The following is a 25,106-nucleotide window of genomic DNA, read 5'->3' on the forward strand; positions in this document are numbered from 1 at the left end:
TGACCCAAGGCATTGTCCCCTTTCCAGTCTTTCCGATCAGAGTTCTGCAGGACTTTTTCCATCCCAGACTTTGACTGAGCTGCTAAAGTTGCACTTCCACAAATTACCCTGTAGGAGTTATCAGTCGATTTAGCCATCAATTGATGGAGACCAGACCTTCAAGCTGGTTTCGACCTACTCATCTCAAAACATCTTCTTGGTTCATGGTGGGTTAAAGAGAAGTCTTTACCCCTGGTTCAAATTTCTTGACTTTCCCTGAGACGTGGTCTTCTGGGTTTAGGGTTACTTATAAAGCTTTCTTCAAGAATGGAAAATATTCCTGCAGTTCTTCCCCATGCCTTGTGGAAGTAGCAGAAGACACTCAAGGAGAATTTACTGACATCCCCCTCCCTTACCTCACCAGGATGGCCTAACAGCAAGATGACACCTGATAAGATTACTGTATATCTGCCCTGGTTTTAGCCCTATGCTAGCTAGTAAATGCTTGATAGTAAATGCTTAATGAAAACAGAACTGGGAGGCTGACAAGCCATTTAGCTGATTGATTCCCTCCTTTTTTTATGGTATTTGTTAAGCACTTCCTATGTGCCAGATATGTTCTAAGTGCTGGGGTAGATACAAGGTAATCAGGTTGGAACAAATCAGTGCACCAAATGAGGCTCACAGTATTAATCCCCATTTTACAGATGAGGTAACTGAGGCACAGAGAAGTTATGTGACATGTGGCAGAACCAGGATTAAACCCCAGGTCCTTCTAACTCCCAGGCCTGTGCTTTATCCACTAAGCCACACTGCCTTGCTTCTCATGACTGCTCCTTTCTGTATGCTTTTAGATTCTTGTAGAGCTCTGGCTGAATCTCCCTTGAGGGTGGACACACTTTTAGACAGGAGACATTAGGGGTCTGAGCCAGGCCTAAAACACCCCAGAACCCAAGGCTCTGACGGACTGTTCCGGTCTGGGCACAAGAGGGGTATAGGCCATAACTCTGCAGTTTGTTCCGAAAACCCCCTGGCCCAACAAAGGCCCATAAAACTTTGACCTGGGCCCCCATTGAGGAGGAGCTACCCATTGTCCCTGTGTCCTGGATGTCCTGGATGGTCAGGATCCCCAAGGTACAGACCTCCCTAGGGGAATGCCAAATTTTTTTGTCCACACTGGACATTTATGAGGGAGAGGCAGAGAGTAGCTCCACACGACATTTAGCTACCTATTTCTGGAAACTTGCTGAGCATTGCCTTCCACCTCCCCACAACAGCCAGTTTGGTTCCAGGCTGGCATTAGAGCTCAGGTTTGGAATAGGTATGAATGCAAGAAGATCACTCTGGTCCTGGGTATCCCTAGGTCATCAAGCCCGGTCCTGGCCCATCTCTGGCCTCAGTGTCCTGAGATAGTTAGCCCCAAATAGTTGACTGGGGCTAGAGTGTCCTTCAGAGCAAATTTGGGGTAACTGCTGTCCCTCCCCAATAGACTGTGAGCCCTATTTGGGCCAGGGACTGTGCCCAACTTGATTATCTTGTATCTACTTCAGTGCTTAGTACAGCGTTTTTCATTCATTCAATCATATTTATTGAGCGCTTACTGTGTACAGACCACTGTACTATCCACTTGGGAAGTACAAGTCAGCAACATATAGAGATGGTCCCTACCCAACAATGGGCTCACAGTCTAGAAGGGGGGAGACAGACAACAAAACAAAATATATAGACAGGTGTCAAAATCGTCAGAACAAATAGAATTAAAGCTATATTCATTCATTCATTCAATCGTATTTATTGAGCACTTACTGTGTACAGAGCGCTTGGGAAGTACAAGTTGGCAACATATAGAGACAGTCCCTACCCAACAGTGGGCTCACAGTCTAGAAGGGGGAGACAGACAACAAAGCAAAATATACAGACAGGTGTCAAAATCGTCAGAACAAATAGAATTAAAGCTATATGCACATCATTAACAAAATAAATAGAATAGTAAATATGTACAAGTAAAATAGAGTAATAAATCTGTACAAGTATATATAAGTGCTGTAGGGAGGGGAAGGAGGTGGGGGGGTTGGGGAGGAGGAGAGGAAAAAGGGGGCTCAGTCTGGAAAGGCCTCCTGGAGGAGGTGAGCTCTCAGTAGGGCTTTGAAGGGAAGAAGACAGCTAGCTTGGTGAATGTGTGGAGGGAAGGCATTCCAGGCCAGGGGAAGGGCGTGGGCCGGGGGTCGACGGTGGGACAGGTGAAAACGAGGCATAGTGAGGAGGTTAGTGGCAGAGGAGCAGAGTGTGCGGGCTGGGCTGCAGAAGGAGAGAAGGGAGGTGAGGTAGGAGGGGGTGAGGTGATGGAGAGTAATCACAAATACCATTATCATCATCAGGTGGCATCACTTCAGAGTAGACTAGCATCTCAGAACAGTTCTGGAGCTGCCTTGGTTTCCCCAGGGTCCTTTGATCTAGGGATGAGTTTCTGGAACCAACTGAGAACTAATGGTATTTATCAAATCAGTGGTATTTGAGTGCTTACTGTGTGCAGAGCTCTGTACTAAGCACTTGGGATGGCATGATTCCATACCCACAAGGAGGTTACAGTCTAGTGGGGAACTTACAACCTAGCAGATCCCTGGGAGAGGGAGAAGCAAAGTCCTGATGGTAGTCCAAGGGCAGCAAATAGAATAAATGTAAAATATAAACAAGTACAAATTGAGTAAGTGGTTTTCCGATACTGGGCAGTGAGTTAGTGGAGGAACCTGCTATGTAGGATATTTGGATATTTAGTCTCCTGGCTAAAAAGCTTGGTGGTGTATGGAAATCTGAAGCAATCTATTGCAATTTCTTACTCTGAACCCTGACAGGTAAAATTGACACATTATCAAAATAAATAACAAGAGTTTTGGGGCATCCTTAATATCCTAGGGTCTACAACTCTTATCTCTTCTTATCCCATTATTACAGTCTGGCCTCACAATTCTGCCCATCCCATTAAATATTTTTCAATTTGTAGGACACAAATCATGCTTCTATCCCACTGTATTCACTTCAATAATAATAGAGGGGGATTGGGACTGTCTGACTTGTAATTCTTGACTTGTCTGGATCAGAACAACTAAGTTATCTGACTTTGTTGAAAATAGTCAACTTTCAATTATTTGGAAAAAATGGGGATGGGGATGGTAGTACTAAATAAAATTGGCAGAGAACCCAGAAACCTTGTTCAGCACAAGGTTGCTCTCCTCCACCCTAACTGTCAATGTGCCTCGTACTCATTCCTCTCCCCTACCCATCTGAGAAGAAACTACTGGGCAACGAAATGGCCAGAAATCAAGGGGATGAAGAAGGAGAAAGAAAAGGTCCTAGATAATCCACAACCCTGAAAATTAGCCCCAGAGGATTGGAATATTGACTGTTATCCCCCAATTCATCTCCTCTGTCATTCCCTCTTTTTTGCTGACAGGTTCTCTCCCTGAGGGGAACTCATAATGAAGAGACAGCTAGTTCTTCTTTGCTGTCCTTTTACTACAATTACTGCTGCGTTGTGGGCAGGGATTCTGTATTTGTTTCTGAATTGTACTTCCCAAGTGCTTAGTACAGTGCTCTGCACAAGGTAAGCACTCAATAAATATGATTGAAGGGATGAATAATAAAATAAAAATTGTGGTATTAAGTACTTTGTGCTAAGCCCTGTACTAAGCACTGAAATTGATACAAGATAATCAGGCCATGCACAATCCTTGTCCCACATGGGGTTCCCAGTCTAAGAGGGAGAGAGAATAGGTATTTAATCCCTATTTTTCAGATGAGGAAACAGCGACACAGAAAATTTTCCCATGGTCACACAGCAGGCAAATGGCAGGGCCAAGATTAGAACTCAGGTCCTCTGACTCTGGCTCCTCTTTCCACTAGAACAGCTACTTCTGGAGATCAAATGAATGACCCAAAAGTTAGTTTATACTTATGGTCTTGAAGAATCCTTGACATAGTAGGGACTTTTAGAATAGAGATAATGAACTAGAAGATAGATAATCCCTTCCCTCATGGAGCTTGAAATCTAGGAAATCAGAAGGTGAAGAGCTACAGAGTCAATTCAAAGCTTGATAAGTGACAAGAATTAGAAGAATAAGGATAGCTACAAAGCATTCAAGTAGTTAACATGGATGTAGAAACCATCCTAGCCCCTGAACTACACACTTATTTCAGGATTTCTCAGAGCACTACCTGAAGTGTGTTTGGGGCATGGAATCCAAGAGTAATGAAGCTGGGAGTGATCTCTGTCAGGCCATCTTGTTGCTTTGACCAGTCACCTCTTAAATGTTTATGTTTTATTTTTATCTCTGTATTAGTGAAACCTTATTTGTGCACAGGCTGTTAAAAACAGTTCTAAGGGAAACACACTTCCAGCTGGTTTCCTCCTGTTTTCCATCTGCTACATTTATGTGTCTTTGTGTGTGCTTAACTGGGGTGTGTTTTGTAATTGGTATTTTTTTTTTTTGAGTACTGAGAGGAAAAAAAAAACCCAACTCTAAAGGGCTTGGGTGCTTCAGCAGTTCTGAAAGAGATTATCTCGGTATTTACTAATAAACCTTAAACTTTGAGGAGGAGAAATAAAATAAACACCAAGGAAGTTGAAGTTTTAAGAGTTAAGGCCTCCCCTATATCTTTGTTTTCCTCGATTTATGCATCACTAGTTCTTCCCCATTTAATCTTAAATATGTAAATCCTCAATTTATCTGGAATTACTTAGTGAAAGGCTGATGTGTGAGTGTGGCAGATTATAATATTCCATCGCCACCCCTGATCCTCTTTACCTCTTATTCTTTTCAGAGCAGATCAAAAAAGCTGTATGCGTTCCACAAGAATATATTATTTTAAGAGACTTGGACTTAGAAATTGATTTCCTTGATGAGAAAAGGAAAAGTCTCCTTCTGACCTGGAGGGTCACTTCATAATCCTGTCACTCTACATCAAAAAGCTCTTTTTCTTTTAGTAGAAGATGAGAATATTTCTGAAAAGGAATTAATTTTTCAGCCACAGAGAAAACAGTGACTTAGAGACTTAGCAGCTGAGATAGGGGCTGTCTTGTTCAGAATACATCTCCTGTGATTAGAACCAGTCCCAATATACTTTAAGGTCAGGCAGTTTTCGATGGGGATTGGGATTTGTACTTTGGGATGAAATTGATCTTATATTTTTATCGACATACTTAAGGTTTAAACTGAAGTCTTCCCTTTTGCTGCAGGATTTCACTTTTTTTAATAATGTAGATGGATGTAAGCAGCCAATACCTTAGATATAAACAGGATGTTAGTACATGATTTGGGTTGTCAATGATTGGGTTTCAATGGGAAAGATTGATCTTGCTATTTAAAGAATATTTCCAATCTAATGTGTAGTTTACTGTTGCAAGCTTATAATTATTGAATAGGCATTAATTGGATGTTAAAATGCATTTAACTCGAGGTCTAAGTATCATTAAATACCTGTATAAAAGGGCAGACCATTTCCATTTATAGAGCACATAATTCACTGCATTTAAAAAAGGCATTTTGGTTGTTAAAATTCCTATTCTCTTTAATAACATTAAGGTTGAAAATATGTTGGTGAAACAAATCAATATTATAAGTACCCATTTTACCATAGCATAGACTAAAGTTTAGGACTGCTTTAGTTGCTTGTCTCTGGCAAAGCAAAAGCTAAGTGACATCAGTCTGTCAATCAACCATATTTATTGAACATCTACTGGGTGCAGAGCATTGTACTAAGCACTGGTAGACAATTCCTGTCCCACATAATGCAGAAAATCTCTATCTGTGTCTTGTGCTAAAATCATCAGTTGGCATCCTGCCCTGTGGTAGTTTTCAATAAGTTTAGAAAACAAATTGCTATAGTGTATGATAAATACTCCAAGAAAAATAAAAATAGGTAGGGTGATCTAGAATCCTAGATTTTAAGTCCTGGTCCTACCAGCCCCACTTTACATACACTCTTTATATAATACCAACCGTACCTTTTTATTTAATTATTTGTTTAGTGCTTATTATGTGCAAGCACTAGGGGTAAATACAAGACAATCAGATCGGAAACAGTCCCTATCCCACATAGGGCTAAGTAGCAGGGAAAGTGAGTATTAGATCCCTATTTACAGATGAGGAAACTAAGGTCCTGAGAAGTTAAATGACTTACTTAAGGTCACAGCAGGTAAGTGGCAGAACAGGGATTAGAACCCAGGTCCTCAACTCCCAGGCCTGTGCTCTTTCTACTAGGCCATGCTGCTATATAGTTGAAAGTGGAGGCTGAACCCTTTTGCAATCATTTTGACTTCAGGGAATTGCCTTATTTTTAGACAAGTGATGGCCATTTCTCAGTTTCAAATACTTGCTCTCAATCTCATAAGAATCTTGTGATAAATCATGAGGTAAGGCCAAGTCAGAACCACAGACTGGTGGTTACTCTCTCTCTAAACCCTTCCAACTAATGAATCTAGAAGTGTCAATGTACGTTGCTGCCATTTCCTCTTAAAAATAATCTTTGAAAACTTTCAAACAAAAAAAGACCACTGGGCAAATTATCTAAGTGAAGGCTTCCAGAAGGCCAAGGCAGACATCTTTTCAGGAGGAGCAATGTTAAAACTTTTTAGGCCATTAAGGAGGCCAATGAGCATGGCCAAGAAGAGCATTTGCCAGTATCCTGACTTCTCTCCAGAAGTCAAAACCTTTAGAATGCTCTAACAGAGTTCCATTCCACACCCCCAAAATAGGTGTGATTTTAGCATCTAGGGTCAATTCTCAATTATTTGGGGCTCATTATCGAATGTGTGGATTATCCAGGACACTTGGTTTTCCCCCTCCTAAAGCATATCTTTTGCCCATTTCAAGGCTTATTAGCACCTCTACCTCTAAACAGGACCAAGGAAAGGAAGAGAGGGAGAAACTAACAAGTAAATGTCACTTTTTCTAGACTGTGAGCCCACTGTTGGGTAGGGACTGTCTCTATATGTTGCCAACTTGTACTTCCCAAGCGCTTAGTACAGTGCTCTGCACACAGTAAGCGCTCAATAAATACAATTGATTGATTGATTGATTGATTTGTCTGTCATGCTTAGAAACTCTGGTACAATTCTTGGTGGGGAGGAAGTTGAAACTAATGAATTGAAACAAGTTTTTGGATTACCCATAGCTTTTATTAATCCATGCTATGCCTTCATTAGATACCCCCATAATACAGATAAAGAAAAGATGTCTGCATTTTATACAAAATAGGAAATGAAAAAAATCTCAAATAGCAAATCAATACATATATATATATATGTATATATATATCCATGACATTCATCATGATCATTTTTCTCTACTTTGTCTTAATATTCCTGGACCTCTCAGTTGCTGTCAACACTGGTGTCCACTCCACCTCATTATAATCAATAATAATAACAACAACAATACTGGCTAAATGCTTACTATGTGCCAAGCACTGTATTAATATAATCAGGTTGGGACACAGTTCTGATCCCACATGGGGCTTAGAGTCTAACTAGGAGGGAATATGATTTAATTCTCATTTTACAGATGAGGAAACAGAGGCACAGAGAAGTTAAATGACTTGCTCATGATCATACAGCAGGCAAATGGAAGAGCATAGTTTAGAATTTAGGTCCTCTGATTCCCGGGCCTGTGCTCTTTCAATCAGGTCAGAAACTTTTTCTGACCTTGGTTTTACTAACCCCTCTAACCATTTCCTCTCAGTCTCTTTGCTTTTTGTTTATTTTTTTTTTTTTGTCACCTTCTCATCTTTGGGCTGTGATGGGGAGGAAATGAAAGCAACAGGTGTTTTCAACCTATGCCAGGAGTTTGGTTAGGAATGGGGGACAGGGAGATGGGATGATAGCTGAAGGGGGCTGTGAGATAAAGAAGCTTTTTTAGGATGGGGGAAACCTGCGTGTGTTGAAAGACAGAGAGGAAAAAGCCATAGCAAAGTGAAAGCTTGAAATAGCAGTGAAGGAGGGAAGGAGAGTGGCTGCAAAATAATTTAGGAAATGCTAGAGGATGGGGTCAGTGGCACAGGTAGAGGGGCAGTACTGTGGCCTAGTAATCAGAGGACCTGGGTTCTAATCCCAGCTCTGACACTTATCTGCTGTGTGACCTTTGGCAAGTCATTTCACTTCTCTTTGACTCAGTTACCTCATCTGTAAAATTGGGATGGAGACTGTGAGCTCCAAGGGGGACAGGGATTGTGCCCAACCCGATTTGCTTGTATCCACCCCAGCACTTAGTACAGTGCCTGGCACATAGTAAGCACTAAACAAATACCACTATTATTATCATTATTATTATTACTGTTTTCTGCTCTTCTCCCATTAAATCTAGCTCTTCCCAAATTAACCTTTACAATTCTCTCATCTCCAACCCACTGTTCATACTTCTTTTCCTAAGTAACTACAACAAAACTATATATTAACATATAGCTCTTCATTTCATTTTTCCAAGCACAGAAAGATTAAGCAATTTGCCTGAAATCACAAAGCAGGCCATTAGAAGGGCTGAGACTAGAATCAGGTCTCCTGACCTCCAGTCCCATGAAGCTCCCCCGCCCCCAAATATCCCAACCCACACCCTTCCCTTCTTTCAAATTCCTCCTGAAACCTCATGTAAAAGATATTTTCTAACTCTTCTCCCACATTGCTGGTCTTGCTTCCCATCAGACTTCTCAATTAGAAGAAGCATGGTCTAGTGGATAAAGCCTGGGAGACAGAAGGACGTGGGTTCTAGACCCAGATCCACCACTTGTCTGCTGGGTGACCATGTGTAAGTCACTTAACTTCTCTGTGCTCAGTTCCCTCATCTGTAAAATGGGGATTAAGATTGTGAGCCCCATGTGGGGCATGGTCTCTATCCAACCTGATTAACTTGTATCTACCCCAGTACTTACTAGAGTGCCTGGACAAAAGTGCTTAACAAATACAACACCTCCACCCCCCTGCCCCGCCCTCCCCCAAAAAGCAAATACCTATTTTTATCCATTTAAATGCTAATTTTTTTTTTTTTTTACAATTTGTATCTATGCTCCTGCGCCTTTTCCTATGATATATTTGGCAAATTGGGTCCCCTCCATTGGATTATAAACCACCCTCCCAAAGTGGATTCCAACATGTTCACTGCAGTTCAGTGTTCTCAATAGCCTAGTACATGTTGATTATGGAGACCAAAACATACCATAAACACCTAGGTTTTCTGACTCTGACTTGTCTTTCTGTTTCCTATATCACTATTCCTTACTTGGATTCTCCAAGTCCACTGGGTCCTTCCTAACACCTTGGACACTCTCCAGAGTTTGTAGTTGTACTTTAATCTCTCTTGCCCTATTTATCTGGGATACTTTCCTTTTCTGCTTATCACTGAGGTTTTAAGTCTGTTCTTCAGTTTGATTTTCTCAAGCCCCAAATCATTGACAATCCCTTTTTATCAACTAATCAATATTATTTATTGAGCTATGTAGAATACTAAGATTTTAGGAGAGAAGACTAGAGATAGTAAGCATAATCCCTGACCTCAGGGAGCACAGAATCTCGTGGTGCCAGGGCAGGTGCAGACCCTAAAATGAATTACAGGTAGGGGGAATCAAGAGATTTTAAAGATATGAATTTAAGTGTTATGGAGGGGATTTTGTCCTGCCAAGCTCAGAGAACACAATGTGGTGGTGTTGGGTTATGGAAATGCCATTCAATTGTTAATCCTCATGGAAAAAAATTCTAGTATGTCCTCTGAACTCTTTTAGTTCAGTGAATTAACTGTTCCTTAACCTTTTATTTATCAGCTAACATATCTCCCCATTTTAGGACTGCTGAAAAGTGTCTGAAACCCAAGCTTCTGGTGCTGGGTCCCATTGGAGGCCCGAGGGGTTACATTCCTGAATGGGCTTTGATGGGAGGCCCCTCAGCCTTAGCCAAAGGAACCCCAAAGAATTAGAAGGCAAGCCAGGCCACATAATTTGAGGCCGGGTTAGTGGAAAGGAGTTAAAAGCAGGAGGTGAGGAAGATGGCAGTCCCTGAGTTTCCCATTGTCTCCAGGAAAGGAAACTTTACAGAAAAGAACCATTTCATTTGCCAGTTTCCCCCTTGCCCTCTGCAAAAGAAATTCCAGTGCAAAAGATCACAGAGTCGGCCAAAAATGGAGCGGACCGGGGTGGACTGTATTCAGGAAGCGGGGCTCTCCTGGAGACCCAACTGCTGAGGCAAAGATAAATCGGCAGGAAGATGTCTTTGGAATGATGTGAATTTAATGAATCATGAAAAATATCCCCAGCTGTTCTTAAATTTAAGGGAGATTGAGTGCTAACAAAAGATAGTTTCCCTTCCTCTTAGATGTATGTTGGAGCGGAAAGAGCACCAGCAACCCCCCTAGGGGCAAACGCTCTCCTTTTCTTTCCCCTATCTCCTTTTGTTAAAAAAAATTCGTCTGTACTCCGTGGCTACAGAAGGGTTTGATGAATGTTATTTGCTATTACCACACTTGAAGAATGTCAAATTCTCCACTCTCATGTCAGGAATTAGGCAAACCTTCCAGCCTCAGATTTCCAAGTGGGCTTTTTCTCTTCCTCCTCTTTCACCAGATTCAATCCTTCCCTCATCCCCCACAAGCCCCACCCCATGCTGCTGCCAGTCACCTCTACTCATGCTCTATTATCACATTGACTTATTGAAATTAAAAATAATGATCTTCTCTTTCTTCCTTCCAGCTGTTGCATCTCACCCCAGTCCTTATTAACCAATTGATTTTCCTGGCCTTTCATTGTTACTCCAACAGTAGCCGCTGGGGCAGATGGTTGCGAGGTTGGATCATCCTTGGGAATCAGGAGTGGGAACACTAGGAGGCTGGAAGGGACCCTCTTTTCTAAAAGCCACCTATCTGCCCCTGGTCATGACCGCTCTGAGCAGGCTATGGGCAGCCTTCCCCCTCTAGACTGTAAGCTTGTAATGGGCAGGGAATGTGTCTGCTAAATTTGTTGTATTGTATCCTAAGTACTCGATAAATACCGCTGATTGATTGGGACCAGATTTCCTTCAGGATTCAGCAGCTCCTGCTCCTTGGTTGGAGGGAGAGATGGGGAAAAGAAGAGGAAGATCCTTAGGCAGAAGCTTGACCTACCACTTTGGAGGCAGCCTAGCCAAGTTTCAATTATTCAGAGAAATAGGGGGCAATATGGCTAGCATGGGTAATTGAACTGCACATATAATCCAGTCATCATTTTAGGTGATAGCTCTTCTTTCAAGTCATTTCCCCAACTCCTAATAAGAAGCAAAATGGGCTGGTTTTGGTTTACCATGTTCTCCTTTTGTTTCCTCTGGGGGACAAAAGCATGGGCAGAATGGGGGCAGTCAGGTGGATGGGAGATGGAGGAGGAGAGCCAACGGGCCTGGAAGAGAGACAAACTGGATCATCAGTCCCTTGATAATCGGGAATTGGTTGAATCTAGTTTAGTTGGTCAGTCAACAAGAACTTATTGTGGGCCAGAAGGAGAAGAGTGTGGGCATTCCCGAGTCCCCTCATCCCCATACCTCTAGGTGCCGGCATTAACCTGATGATTGAGGCAGCCCCCTCCCTTCTGCCCAAATGATAGGAGTGAAGCAGTTCCTCAGCGCAAAAGATGGGCAGAGGTCACTTCACAGAACTGGAAAGAGCATTGACTGGGAGTTGGGAGACACAGCTCGGTCATCGGCCTCCTGTGTGACCTTGGGCAAGACATTAAATTCTCTGAACTTCAGTTTCTTCATCTGTAAAATGGGGATAAAATTGTTTGAGATAGGGTTTGTATTCAATGTGATAATCTTATGTCTACCCTAGTGCTTAGCACATAGAGAATGCTTAAAATTGCCTAGTTATTAATACTTAAAACATTGGGGAGTTGTGATTATTGTAGACCAAAGATAGCCCTGGTCTGATGAGGAGGAACCCAAGGATTATTTCCTCCAAGTAAGAGAGAATTGCTTTTCTAATGCTTCTGCTTTGTCTTTTTTGATTTAGCCTATAAGCTTACAAGTTAAAGCACAAGCAGTAAAAATTCTCCCTCTGCATTTAGGCTGTGAGCCCTTTGCAGTCCAGAAACCCTGTCTCAGCATCCGGGTAGTCTTTCCAGCATTCAGTTCAATGCTTCACACATTAAAATCACTTAATCCATTACTGTTTTTGATTAATTACTAAGTGCTGAATTTGACATTTGGAGAACATGATCGCTGTTAGTCAGGTTCACTGCTCTGACAGTCTCCTAGAGGCGACAAAACAACTCAAAATTCAAATAACAAATACTTGTAGACTAGTTAACACCTACAAGAAGAAGCAGTGTGGCTCAGTGGAAAGAGCACGGGCTTTGGAGTCAGAGGTCATGGGTTCAAATCCCGGCTCTGCCAACTGTCAGCTGTGTGACTTTGGGCAAGTCACTTAACTTCTCTGGGCCTCAGTTACCTCATCTGTAAAATGGGGATTAAAACTGCGAGGCCCCCCTGGGACAACCTGATCACCTTGTAACCTCCCCAGTGCTTAGAACAATGCTTTGCACATAGTAAGCGCTTAACAAATACCATCAATATTATTATTATTACAAAGACTTTGCCAGGAGCTTTTCTCTGCCTTTTCTCCTCTTCTCTCTGAGATGATTTGAGACCCAGCTTTGCTGTCTCCGTTCAAGCTTTTTATCATTAGCTATTGGCCTTCCCAGTTCTTTGGAGCTCTCTTAATTTGTCCTTCTTGGCTGCTCTGTGCTCCCTCTTCTCTTCTTATTTTTGTCTAAGTTGGAGCTTCAGCCAGGCACTCAGTTAAGGTTCTTTCTCTCTAACTTTCCTTTCCTTTCTCCCTTCTCTTAGCTCAGGTAAACTTATTCTTCTGTCTCCCTTGTCTCACTCCCTTCCCGCATTTTTCAGCACTGTCCTCTGGAAGCCCATCCCCTTTCCCACATTGAGCCCCAGAAAACCTGGTCATCTACATTTCCCTGGCTTGTCATATTCTTCACCCAAACTCTAATTTGGGGAAATTGGGTACTGTACATTACCTATGTCTATATGTCTATATTTGAGAGACATGGCATTTAAATGGCTTGGTTTATTAAAAAAATAAGCCTCAAACCAACAGAAAAGTTAAACAGATTTTCCTGAAGCCTTTCAAAACCCACCTTTAAACAAAGAACCCCCACAAATAGCATTTCTCTAAATGAAGGAAGTTTCAGAATATATCAGTGAAAACCTCTTTGCAACCATAATTGCTACATTTGCTGCTGCTGAGGTTCAAATACCACATGTGGTTTAGCTTCTCTTATTTTTTATAAATTGTTTCCTAATTCAAGAATAGAATCACCTATTAATGCCAGCACATTAATTTGTACTTACATTGAATGTTACTCAATAATGTGTTTCAACTTCAAAATGGCTTTTCAGCCTGATAGACAATGTTGCTAATTGTAATACAGTTGAATTTCTGCTTAAAATTGCTCATGCTGGGGAGCCCACATGTTCAATGAGACCTGCCTATATTATCTTATTAAGCATACACCAGCCAATTAGTCTATTGGGATCTGCTTCCGGAAAGAAAATGCATATTGACAGGCCTGGGGAATACTGAGCTTCTCTTTTTACTCCTGTTTCTCAGATTTCTCTAAGAGTTTTGCTTTGGATTGAGGTCTGTTGGTGAAGTTCCCTCTTGGCTCTTTAGCTGGAAACTAAGGGTCAGATTTAGAGTTAGAATGTTTATTTGTTTTGTTTTTCTACTGGTATTTGTTAAGTGTTTACTATATATTAATCATAGTTCTAAGTGCTGGAAAAAATACAGGTAATAAGGTCAGATACAGTCCCTGTCCCACATGAGGCTCACAGAGTAAGTATTGAATCCTTATTTTACAGTTGAGGACACTAAGGCACAGAGATCATAAGTTACTTGCCCAGGGTCACATAGCAGGCAAGTGGCAGAGGTGAGATTAGAACCCAGGTCCTCTGACTCTTAGTTCTAGGATGGAGTGGAAGAGCCATTTTTGCCTCCTTTTTTCTCCATCCACCTATCCCACTAATCTTTGGAGTCTTACAATTCCATGCACAAGTCCAACTTGCCATTTGCAGCTCTTTCATCATCTTAGTGCCCTTACATATTGGAATAAATCTGAACAAAGTGGACAGTTTTTGTTTAAAAAAATCTAGCTATTGATTTTCTGCCCCCATGAACTAATTACTTAAAGGTTCAGGCAACATTTCTGCCTCCTAATGTTCAGCAGAAAGGACTAGAAGAGGGTCTGCAGGGTGAGAAAACTGTTCGAGAGGGGAAAATAGAGGAAAATAATTCAACACCCATTTTATTGTGAAAGATAGAAGTGAAACAAAGGCACCATGAAGACATAAATTGATGATTTCAGTCATTTCTACAGTGACTTCCTCAGATCTGATCATTTTCTCAAACTCTTAGCTAAGAAGGAAACTACTATCTCCTCGAGCCTAGTGGAAAGAGCATGCATGGGGGCCTGGGAGTCAGAGGACCCAGGTTCTAATCCCACCTCTTCAACTTGCCTGCTAGGTGACCTTGGGCAATCACTTCAGTGGGCCTCAATTTCCTCATATGTAAAATGTGGATTAAGACTGTGAACCCTATACAGGACAGAGACTGTGTCCAACCTGATTATCTTGTATCTACCTCAGCACTTAGAAGAGTACCTGGCATGTAGTAGGAATATAACAAATATCAAAGAAAGGTGCAGGGGGGAACTGAGGGAGGGCAAGATGAAGCAATTCACCTGTTGTCTCCAAAGACTTACTCTTAGTTCTCTGCAACAGTCTCCAGCATGGCTGAAGTAATAGTTTCATTTTTTAGATATTTCAATTCTCCTTTTCTCTGCTCAAGCCTGTTCATAGGAAAATCCTATGGACTCTTTAAAAAATCAAGGTGGTGGTACAGAAGGGCTGCTCCTGGGTGCAGGTAATCCTCCCCGGGGACATTTCAAATTACTTTATTTGGAGGCTCTGAGGCTTCCTTCTTTCCTGCCTGCATAGCAGAAGTTTGGGCTCCTTGATGCTGCAGGGTTTGAAGGGCTCTTTTCCCATTTTGGGTCTTGGTGACTATATATACACATATGTGGGAGATTGGAGAAAGTACTTACTTGACAGGATCTGGGAATCTCCCTACCTCCACCTCCTCCCCATGGTTTCTTCCCTCAAACCAGCCTTAAAGGTAAGAATCACAAAAGACTTAGAATGGGTTGTGGGCACAATCAGCCCAAGTTAAAGCAATAATAGTCACCTTAACTATTATTGTTATTAAAGCAGTTGTTATTGTGTAAGCTCCTAATGGGCAAGGAATGTGTAACTTTGTTATTATGTATTCTCTAAGTGGTTAGTACGGTGAACTGAACCAAGTGGGCCTTACTGCTGCAACTACTATTAAGCACTCATTATGTACCAAAGCACTTTGCTAAAAACTGGAATAAAAATAATCTGATTAGACATGGTTCCTGTCCCATAAAGGACACAGTCAAAGAAGTAGGGAGGGCAGGTATTTTATCCCGATTTTACAGATGAAGGAGTAGGCAAGATAAGGTTACGTGACTTACCCAAGGTGATAACAGACGAGCGGTAGAGCAAGGCCTAGAACTTGGGTCTCCTGATCCCCAGTCCAGTGATCTTTCCACTAAGCAACACCCGGCAAATCAACGTTTTCTTGAGTTACTAATCAGTTGACAGTGGGGAAACACAGTTGACAAATGCAAATCGTCCAACATCAGTAAATAAATTAGAGTAGGCTCAGGGATGACTGCCCCCCCTCATTCTCCACTGCACTCCCTCTCATTCAGATAATAATAATAATAGTATTTAAGTTCTTACTATGTGTCAAGCACTGTTGTGGATACAAGTTAATCGGGTCGGACATAGGCCTGTCCCACATGGGGACAGTCTGAATAGGAGGGAGAACAGGTATTGAAGCTTCATTGAAGTCCCATGCTCTTTCCACCTGGCACTTCCTACTAGCATACTCATACCACCAGTCTAAGCATCTTAAAGAGATTGGAGAAACCACACACCCTCATCCCCTTTCTCTCCACAACAGCCCTGAGACTGATGATGATGATGATGAAGAAGGTGAAGCAGCAAAAGGGAAATAATATTTTCATACCACTGGATCAGGAAAAATAAAACAGAGATGCTTATTATGTTGGTGTGAGTGGATGTCAGATGACTTTTTTGGAATCACAGGAGGATTGATGGATGTCATGGAAAAGTCCATCGCCAGCCTGCAAGGTAGCTATTGGTGCATTGGGTGTTTAGTATGTTGCAAGCACAGACCCCCCACCCCCACTCCCCTCCAAGGAGGAATGCTTTACACAATCCCTTCAATTATCCACAATTTCTAGCATTGTCCTCTGCCACAGAGCTCCTTCTTTAGCTTCTGCCAGGGTACCAGGAGTTTCAGGCTTTCTCCTAGATAGTAGTCTGCTCAGCGCTAAAAGAGAAACATTTTCTTCTTTGTGGAATTTATTCTTCCCCATACCCCTCCTGCTTTCTCATTTCCTCAGGAAACCAGTTAGCTGAATAATGAGAAAATTTTCCAAAACACATTCCTGCCTCCCCCCGGTGAATGAACACATGTGTCAATAGAGAAGTAGCATGGCCTAGTGGAAAGAGCACCGAGGCCTGGGAATCAGCAGACCAGGGTTTGAATCCCAGTTCCACCACTTGCCTACTGTGTGACCTTGGGCAAGTCACCTAACTTCTCTGTGCTCCAGTTTCTTCATCTATAAAATGAGGGTTAAGACTGTGAGCCCTATGTGGGATAGGGACCATGTCAAACCTGATTACCTTGTGTCTACCCCCAGCACTTGGTGCAGTACCTGGTACATGGTAAACACTTAACAAATAACATAAAAATATACCATCAAGGGATTATTGCAATATTTTCTATCCCATGATTCACATACCAATGTCTCATAATGGTTCTAGCAACAGACTCCCCTTCCCACCACCAAACTCCTTCTAGGGAAGTCAGTGAACTCCTGCTACTTTTGGGTGTCTGTCATTTTCCCCACATTGGATTGTAGTAGGGTGTGGGAAAGCCCCAAATAGCTCCCACAGCTTTGAGTCCCCTGATTTTGGTGGCTTGGAAGAGGAACGGTATTCTTTGTGAGGGTGCTAAGGGTTACATAGTGACTACTGAGCCCACATTCTATTTCCATTCCCTAAGAAATCATACTATACACTTTAAAGTGGGAGCCATTTGCCCATTGCCACAGCACCTCCAAAGGCTATAATGTGGCCACCACTTCCTAACAATCCACTTCCCAGCCTATACTCAGTGTTCTAATGACTCTGGCCTTGATTGCCCATCAGTTGGCATGGCCAGTATCAGCTTTTCGGTGACATTGTCTGGAGATAGAGATTTCATTGGGAATCCCATGTGGGATTGACCTGGATATCTTGTACCTATCCCAGTGCTCAGTACAGTGGTTGGCATATAGTAGGCACTTAAACACCACATTAATTGCACCCATCACCTCTACCAGCTGTCCTGCCATACAGGCAGCTGGGCACTAAGTGAGAGAGTGGGGGTGGCTCAGGGCAAGCCAGCACCACTACTGCAAAAATAAGGCAGGGGTAGGTCTAGTGGGAAGTAGAGCATACCTTTAGCCTTGTCACCATTTACATCTGAGTACTGCTCACTCAAAACGGTAAGGAACCAAAAGAGGGATAGCTTCCTGGGCATTTACATTTATAGATATGACCTTACCATCAATAGCAGCATCTTAGAACCAAAGGACCGTTCCATGTTCCATTGTAATGTAGATGGTATATTCCCTGAGGTTGCTTACCTACTAAAAAGGGTCCTCAAATCTTACACCTTTTGTTCCCGGTTGATCTAGTCTAAGGGCAAATGATTCCAGATCAGAAGCCCTTTGTGCTTCAGCAGAGCCAAAGGAGGCCAGAAGTACATTCCATTTCCTTAAAGACTCAGCTTTCCCCGTCCCTTCCTATTACCTGTGCCTCCCGGATCTGAGTCCTATTGGGTCCCGTAGCTCACAGGGCCGGTGACGAGCAGGAGCGGTGGGGGTAGAAGAGGCGGACAGCCAAGGTTGCTTTGAAATGCGGGCAGACGGCTTCTCATGCCTCAGATACACTATACCCGGCCACCACCAGATGTCAGTGACTCATCTGATTTCAGCTCTCCAGCAGGGAGGAGGGGAAAGCCTTCAGCTGTGGCCCCTATTTCGAAGCTTCAGCTTTGGGCAGTTTCTCCCCACTGGAAAACAGGGAGATTGGCTAGAAGAGACAGGCAACCTAAAAGCAGTTCCCCATATTATGTTCTCCTACTTGGACTGTGAGCCCCATATGGGACCTGATTAACATGTATCTTCTCCAATGTTTGCTACGGTGCTTGGCACATAGTAAGCACTTAACAAATATCATAATTGTTATTATTACCTACCCAACACTCTCGCCGTTTCAAGTGTTCAGAATGGGTAGATGGAGTACAGTCCTCTGCCCACAGTAAGTACTCAATAAATATGACTGAATGGATGGATGGGGTAGAGGAGGGCATTAAATTTGAAAGCAGAGTTGACAAATGTCAAAAGTTGATCCCCTGATTCCAAAAGGCCTTTCTCTCTGACCCAAGAATCCTTGTTTTCAGCTTTTATCGGGAGTCAGTCAGTCAATTGTATTTATTGAGTACTTACTGTGTGCAGAGCACTGTACTAAGCACTTGGGAGAGTATACTATAATGGACACATTCCTTGCCCACAACAAGCTTGCAGTCTAGAAGGTGAAGCTTAATAATAATAATAATGGCATTTATTAAGCACTTACTATGTGCAAAGCACTGTTCTAAGCTTACAGTCTTAGGAGGTGGAAGATGCCTGGAGAATGTTGATTTACTTTCAAGAATTTAAAGTTGTAAGCTCCTTGAGGACAGAGGTCACATCTACTTACTCTATTGTATTTTCCCAACCAATTAGTACAGTGCTTGGCCCGCAATAAATCCTCAAAGAATATCAGATTGATAAAGATGGATCTCATCAGAGGCCAATGAGATTTGGAGTTTAGGCTTGATTAATTGACATTCATTCATTCAATCATATTTATTCATTCATTCATTCAATCGTATTTATTGAGCACTTACTGTGTGCAGAGCACTGTACTGAGCACTTGGGAAGTACAAATCAGCAACGTATGGAGATGGCCCCTACCCAACAACAGGCTCACAGTCTAAAAGGGGGAGACAGACAACAAAACAAAACAAGTAGACAGGTGTCAATACCATCAGAATAAATAGAATTATAGCTATGTACATATCATTAATAGAATAAATAGAGTAATAAATATGTACAAATGTACACAAATGGTAAGGGGAAGGGGGTAGGGCAGGAAGAGAGGAAAAGGGGGGGGCTCAGTCTGGAAAGGCCTCCAGGAGGAGGTGAGGTGGGGAGGGGAATAAGGCCCCAGGGTCACCCAGCAGGCTGGAGGTGGCAAATACCATAGATTCTGGGAGCTAGTTCAAGGTTTGTTTGTTTCTAGGCACAGACTATTTCATCCATTACTAAACCAGTCCTACAGTACAAGCCTGATAAGGTCATGTTTGTCACAGTGTTCACCTATTTGAAATTTAGGAGGAACAAAATTTAAAGAATAGAACAGTCTAATTACTGCCATTCTGCTACTTCCCTGAAAAAGGACGATTGAGCAAAGCAGTTCTCTCCAGGGTGGGCCCCATGCTCCGAGAATGGCCACTCAGTCTGAGCAGAGCCCTCAGGAATTTCCAGAGATCATGGGACAGGAACCAAGAACAGGAAGGAGCTCAGGAAAAATCATTTAGACCATCCTTCTTTCTCTGGATAGTGCCACACCTAAATCATTCCAAACTGATGAGAATCTGTCCCGTTTATAAAGGTCTCTGGAGAAGGAAGAGCATTCACCAGCCTCAAGCATTTAACAAATACCATCATTACTATCTCCTCTGAGAGATCTTCCCTGAATGATCTCTCTTCTCCCCACCTCTCAACAAGCAGCATTTCCTCCTCACCTAAGCACTTGGGTACTCACCCCTGACCCAATTCTTATGTACCTATCTTTATACTCTAGTACTTCTTCCATTGATTGATTGATTGACATTGATTGATTGATTGGGAGGGGGGCAGGTTTTTTTCATCCTGCCTTAGGCAGGCCACTTCTAACAATCCCAACCCTGAGCTCAGAGGGCCATCACTTATGCCACTTGAATCTACCTCTTCAAGAGGTACGATGAGGAACAAACAATTCTAATCCTCACAGCTTTGATCACTAAGTTCCTCTTGCTTACCAACCAACCTGCCAGCTGAACCCCTTCTCTTGGCTCCTTTCCCTCATTGGGTCTCCCCTACTCTAAATTCTTCAGTCAAAGAAGAAAGAAGGGAAAAACCAGGGTGGAGTGAGAAAATACAGCCCCAGAAGCAGCCAGTCCTCTCTACAAGGACATGCAGTAATCCAAACCTCAAATCACTGGGGTAATTTTACCTGCTAATTGCACACAAAGACTTGGATCCCTAAAATCAGACTCAGTTGTCCCCTGGGAAATGTCAACACATGACATGATCTCCTGCTCAGGAATCACATTGACTTCTGGCTGGGAAAGGGTGGTCAATTAGGGAAGTGGGGTGAGTCAGGGCAATCTTTATTTCACTAGGGCCTCCAACCCTGTAGGTTTTGTGAAATTCTCAAGATAACCTTTGTTTGTTTGTTATATAGACTTTATGGGTGGGCCTCATTTCTTCCTAAGGAGAATTGCCGAAAGGCAAAACACTTTCTGTCTTTCTTAACTTGATGAGAATGAGGTGAAAGTTTTAGGTCTGACTCACAAGGGGCCATGGGAATTGATTTTTCTCAGGTCTCCATGTCCCGAGTTAAAGGTCAGGGGAGGAGATAAGGCAAAGGCAGGGAGTGCTGCTGTAGGGCTTCGTCTCTCATGTCCCACGGAGAGGCATCTGTGCCCGGAAGAGGTATGGCTTGACTTAATTGGCCAATCATTACTCTTCTGGGTTCCAGAACATCCATGCCTCAAGGGATTAAAGAAAATGATGCTCAAACTACAGAAAGAGCACAGGACTGAGAGCCAGAAGACTTGACTTCTACTCCCAGCTCCACTACTTGCCTGTTATGTGGCCTTGGACAAGTCAATTCACTTCTTGGGGCCTCAGTTTCCTCATCCAAGGAAACTCTCCTTTATTTTGTGAACCCCTTTTGGGGACTATGTTGGGTCTGATCACTTTGTATCTACCCCAGTGCTTAGGACAGTGTTCAACTCATAGTAAGCACTTAATAAATACATTACTATTATTACTTGTCACTTAGTAAAGTGCTTTGCACACAGTGAGTGCTTAATAAATATGACAATGAATGAGGAAGAACATCTTGATTGCACACATAATTAAAAGGGAATATACTAACCAAAACGCTGGTAAAATCTCCCATTCTCAGGATCTTTGGAAAATAGAATCAGTTACTATTTATAGAATTCACTTGTCTCCAAATAAGGATCCGGGTGGACTGGCCACGCAGCATGACTTCCTGCTTCAGGGTTCCATGAAACCTTCTTCCCTGGAGTGGGCGGGGATGAGTGAGGTAGAGCATTGCGAGGACTTGGTGATGCTGGGAAGAAACTGGATGATCCAGCCTTGTGACTGACTGCTCCCTGATTGATTGTGGTTTTAGCCATAGGGTCTCTGAGACCCCAGAATCTTTCAGCTGTTTACAAAAGACATGCAGGATAGACTTCCCCACAGAACATGAAATTCCTGTGTCACAGCTGGAATGCCTGAATGTACAGCTGTTCAGTGGGGAGAAAAAGTATCGCACCTTCTTGGAATTGAAAGGAGAATTTAGAGTAAGCAGCATGTGGTCCCCGAACAAGAAGTTAAGGAAAGGGTTGAAATCTTCAGTTTTAAGCAACTCCAGGACAGAAGCTAGCTCTTTTTTTCCTCTCCAACTCCTCACAGGTGCCCAGTTCAAGTCTCAGCACACGGAAGGGGCATTCAGTTAATATTGTAAATTCACTGGCCGACTGACTAAACTGCAAGTAAATATCCTTGGGAACATGAGATCAGCCTCCTCACAGGCCTCTCTGCCTCCAGTCTCTCCCCTCTTCAGTCCACTTCCTTCTGCTGCATGAATCATTTTAAAAACATCATTTTAAACAGCTCTCCACTCCTCCAAAACCTCCAATGACTGCCCATTCCTCTCCGCATTAATCAGAAACTCCTGACCTTTGGCTTCAAGGCACTCACTCAGCTCTCTTCCCTCTCCTTCACCCAGTGAGAATCAGAAGATTTGGGTTCTAATCCTGGGTCCACTACTTGCCTCTTGTGTGACCTTGGGCAAGTCATTTTTTTTAAATGGTATCTGTTAAGTGTTCACTATATGTCAGGCACTGTACTAAGCACTGGGGTAGAGCAAAGATAATCAAGTTGGTCATTTAACTTCTTTGGGCCTCAGTTTCTTTATCTGTAAAAAATAGGGATAATATATCTGTTACTCTAGTCAGTGAGTCCCTCAGGGGCAGGGAAAGTGCATACCAACTTCTATTGTACTCTCCCAAGTGCTTAGTACAGTGCTCTGCACACAGTAAGTGCTCAAGAAATGCCATTTATTGATTGACCAGCACATAGTAAGTGCTTAACAAATTCCACATTTATTTTAATATCCTTGCTCTTCTCCCACTACACCCCAGCTCACACACTTCGCTCCTCTCAAACTAGTCTATTCAGTGTGCTTCTTTCTCATCTCTCTCACCGCTGACCTCTTGCTCACATCCTTCCTTCTGCCTGGAACTCCCTCCCTCTTTGCATCCAGTAAACCACTGCTCTCCCCACCTTCAAAGCCTTTCTGAACTCATATCTCCTCCAAAAGGCCTCCCCTCTAGATAGATTGTTTACTCCTTTTAGCTCTATCTCACTAGACTGTAAGATCCTTGAGGTCAAGGGTCATGTCTACCAACTCTATTGTATTGTCATTCTTCCAAGCTCTTAGTGCAGTGCTCTGCACACAGTAAGTGCTCGATAAATACCACTGATTGATTGTTACAGTGCTCTGCACACAGCAAATGCTCAACAGATGCTATTGGCTGATTGTAATAATAATAATGATGGCATTTGTTAAGCAAGTGGACTCCAGTTGTCACTAATGCATTCTCTTTGGGTATATAGGTCCAAACATATGTGCACAATCGATCAATCAATAGCATTTATTGAGCACTTAATGTGTGCAGAGCACTGTACAAAGCACTTGGGAGAGGTGGTAGACACATTCACTGCCCACAAGGAGCTTACAGTCTAGAGTCTATCCTTGTAAGATCCCACATGCCTTCGGTTCTATTCAGGGAGTGTCCTGTGTAAAACATAACCCTTTGAAAAGCCCCGTGCTGCCAGGGTGATCAGCCCTAAATGGGCTGCCTTGAGGAGTTAGAAGTAGCTGCTTCTACTTCTTGTGCTCTGCCAAGTGCTTAGTTCACTTGGAGAGAACAGCGTGGCTCAGTGGAAAGAGCACGGGCTTTGGAGTCAGAGGTCATGGGTTCAAATCCCGGCTCCACCAGCTGTCAGCCGTGTGACTTTGGGCAAGTCACTTAACTTCTCTGGGCCTCAGTTACCTCATCTGTAATATGGGGATTAAAACTGTGAGCCCCCCTTGGGACAACCTGATCAACTTGTAACCTCCCCAGTGCTTAGACCTTGTAACCTCCCCAGCGCTTAGAACAGTGCTTTGCACATAGTAAGTGGTTAACAAATACCATCTTTATTGTTATTATTTTATTAGTTCAGAGCTCAGAGCATGGTAAGTGTTCAATATATTCTGTTGGTTGGTTGATTGAATCAAGGCTTTGGTTGGCCATTGAATCTGGCAGAATTCCCATCAGCCCCTTCCTGGAGCACCACTTTCCACATTGCCTGAGCAAGTAGGGTAATGTTCATCACCTCTGACTCTGTCTAGGGCATTTTAGGTTCCCCTAGCTGTAATTTATTTTATTATCCATCCACACCCCTGCAGACTGTAAGCTCTTGGTGGGTAGGAATCCTGTCTACTAGCTCTATTTTCTTGTATGCTCCCAAGCATACTCTTCTCACAGTAAGTGTTCAATCAATACCATTGATTAATTTTAGCAACTGATCTGATCAGAGGGCAGGACTGCAGTCCAAGTGTCCACATGTTTTGTTTTGTGTCCACACAATTTGTTTTGTTGTCTGTCTCCCCCTTCTAGACTGTGAGCCCATTGTTGGGTAGGGACCGTCTCTATATGTTGCCAACTTGTACTTCCCAAGTGCTTAGTACAGTGCTCTGCACACAGTAAGCGCTCAATAAATACGACTGAATGAATGTATGGTTTCCCACTCACAACTTTTTATACTTGCTAACGTTAATGGTCATAAACCTGAAGGGAATGTTGGTAAAGCCTACGTAAAGTGAAAGGTGGAGAGAGTGTATCAGAGGAGAATCTCAATGTCCGGTTCTGCCTGAGGAACTGGAGTTTTCATGGATTATTTAGCCACGTCGGGCCAGTTATTTTGAAGGTGACTTAGAGCCAATTCACAGCCTGTAGAAACAGAAAAATCTTGAGAAAGTCTCCCTTGCTGCCCTTTAAACCCAGTTCAACATTTCTTTTCAGCGAAGCAGGAGAGGCAAACTGGGATTTTCCACAGCAGGAGATTAAATGAGATTCACAGTTTGAGCTAGCATTTATGGTATTTTCTTTTCCTCTGGTTACAGTATATACTTATGGAATGTAAAGGCATATTCAATAACATTCTGGTTACTTTGTAATTATGATTACTATTATTAAATGTTTCTCTAGCATCAACAATGACTTTGGTGCTATAGAAACAGCAGCATTGCCATGAGGCTTGGTTAGGCAGTTTCTAACCTAAAGGACTAACCAACCACCTGGACCACTAAGTATCACTGCTTCAGTTGGTGAAGAGGGGAGTCAGACTCCTCCATGTTTGTCAGAAACCCTCTCTTGATTCGTTGGCCCTTTTGTCAGCCTGTAAGGGGCATGTTTCCATGTGAAAAAGATAAGAGGAAAACGTTTGAAACTATAGTGAGGGTGATTTAGTTTAGACAGACCCACAGAAGGACTTTGGTTAGAGGCTGGAGCAGATTT

This window comes from Tachyglossus aculeatus, chromosome 19 (genome assembly GCF_015852505.1).
Source record: "Tachyglossus aculeatus isolate mTacAcu1 chromosome 19, mTacAcu1.pri, whole genome shotgun sequence".
Taxonomy (NCBI): domain Eukaryota; kingdom Metazoa; phylum Chordata; class Mammalia; order Monotremata; family Tachyglossidae; genus Tachyglossus; species Tachyglossus aculeatus.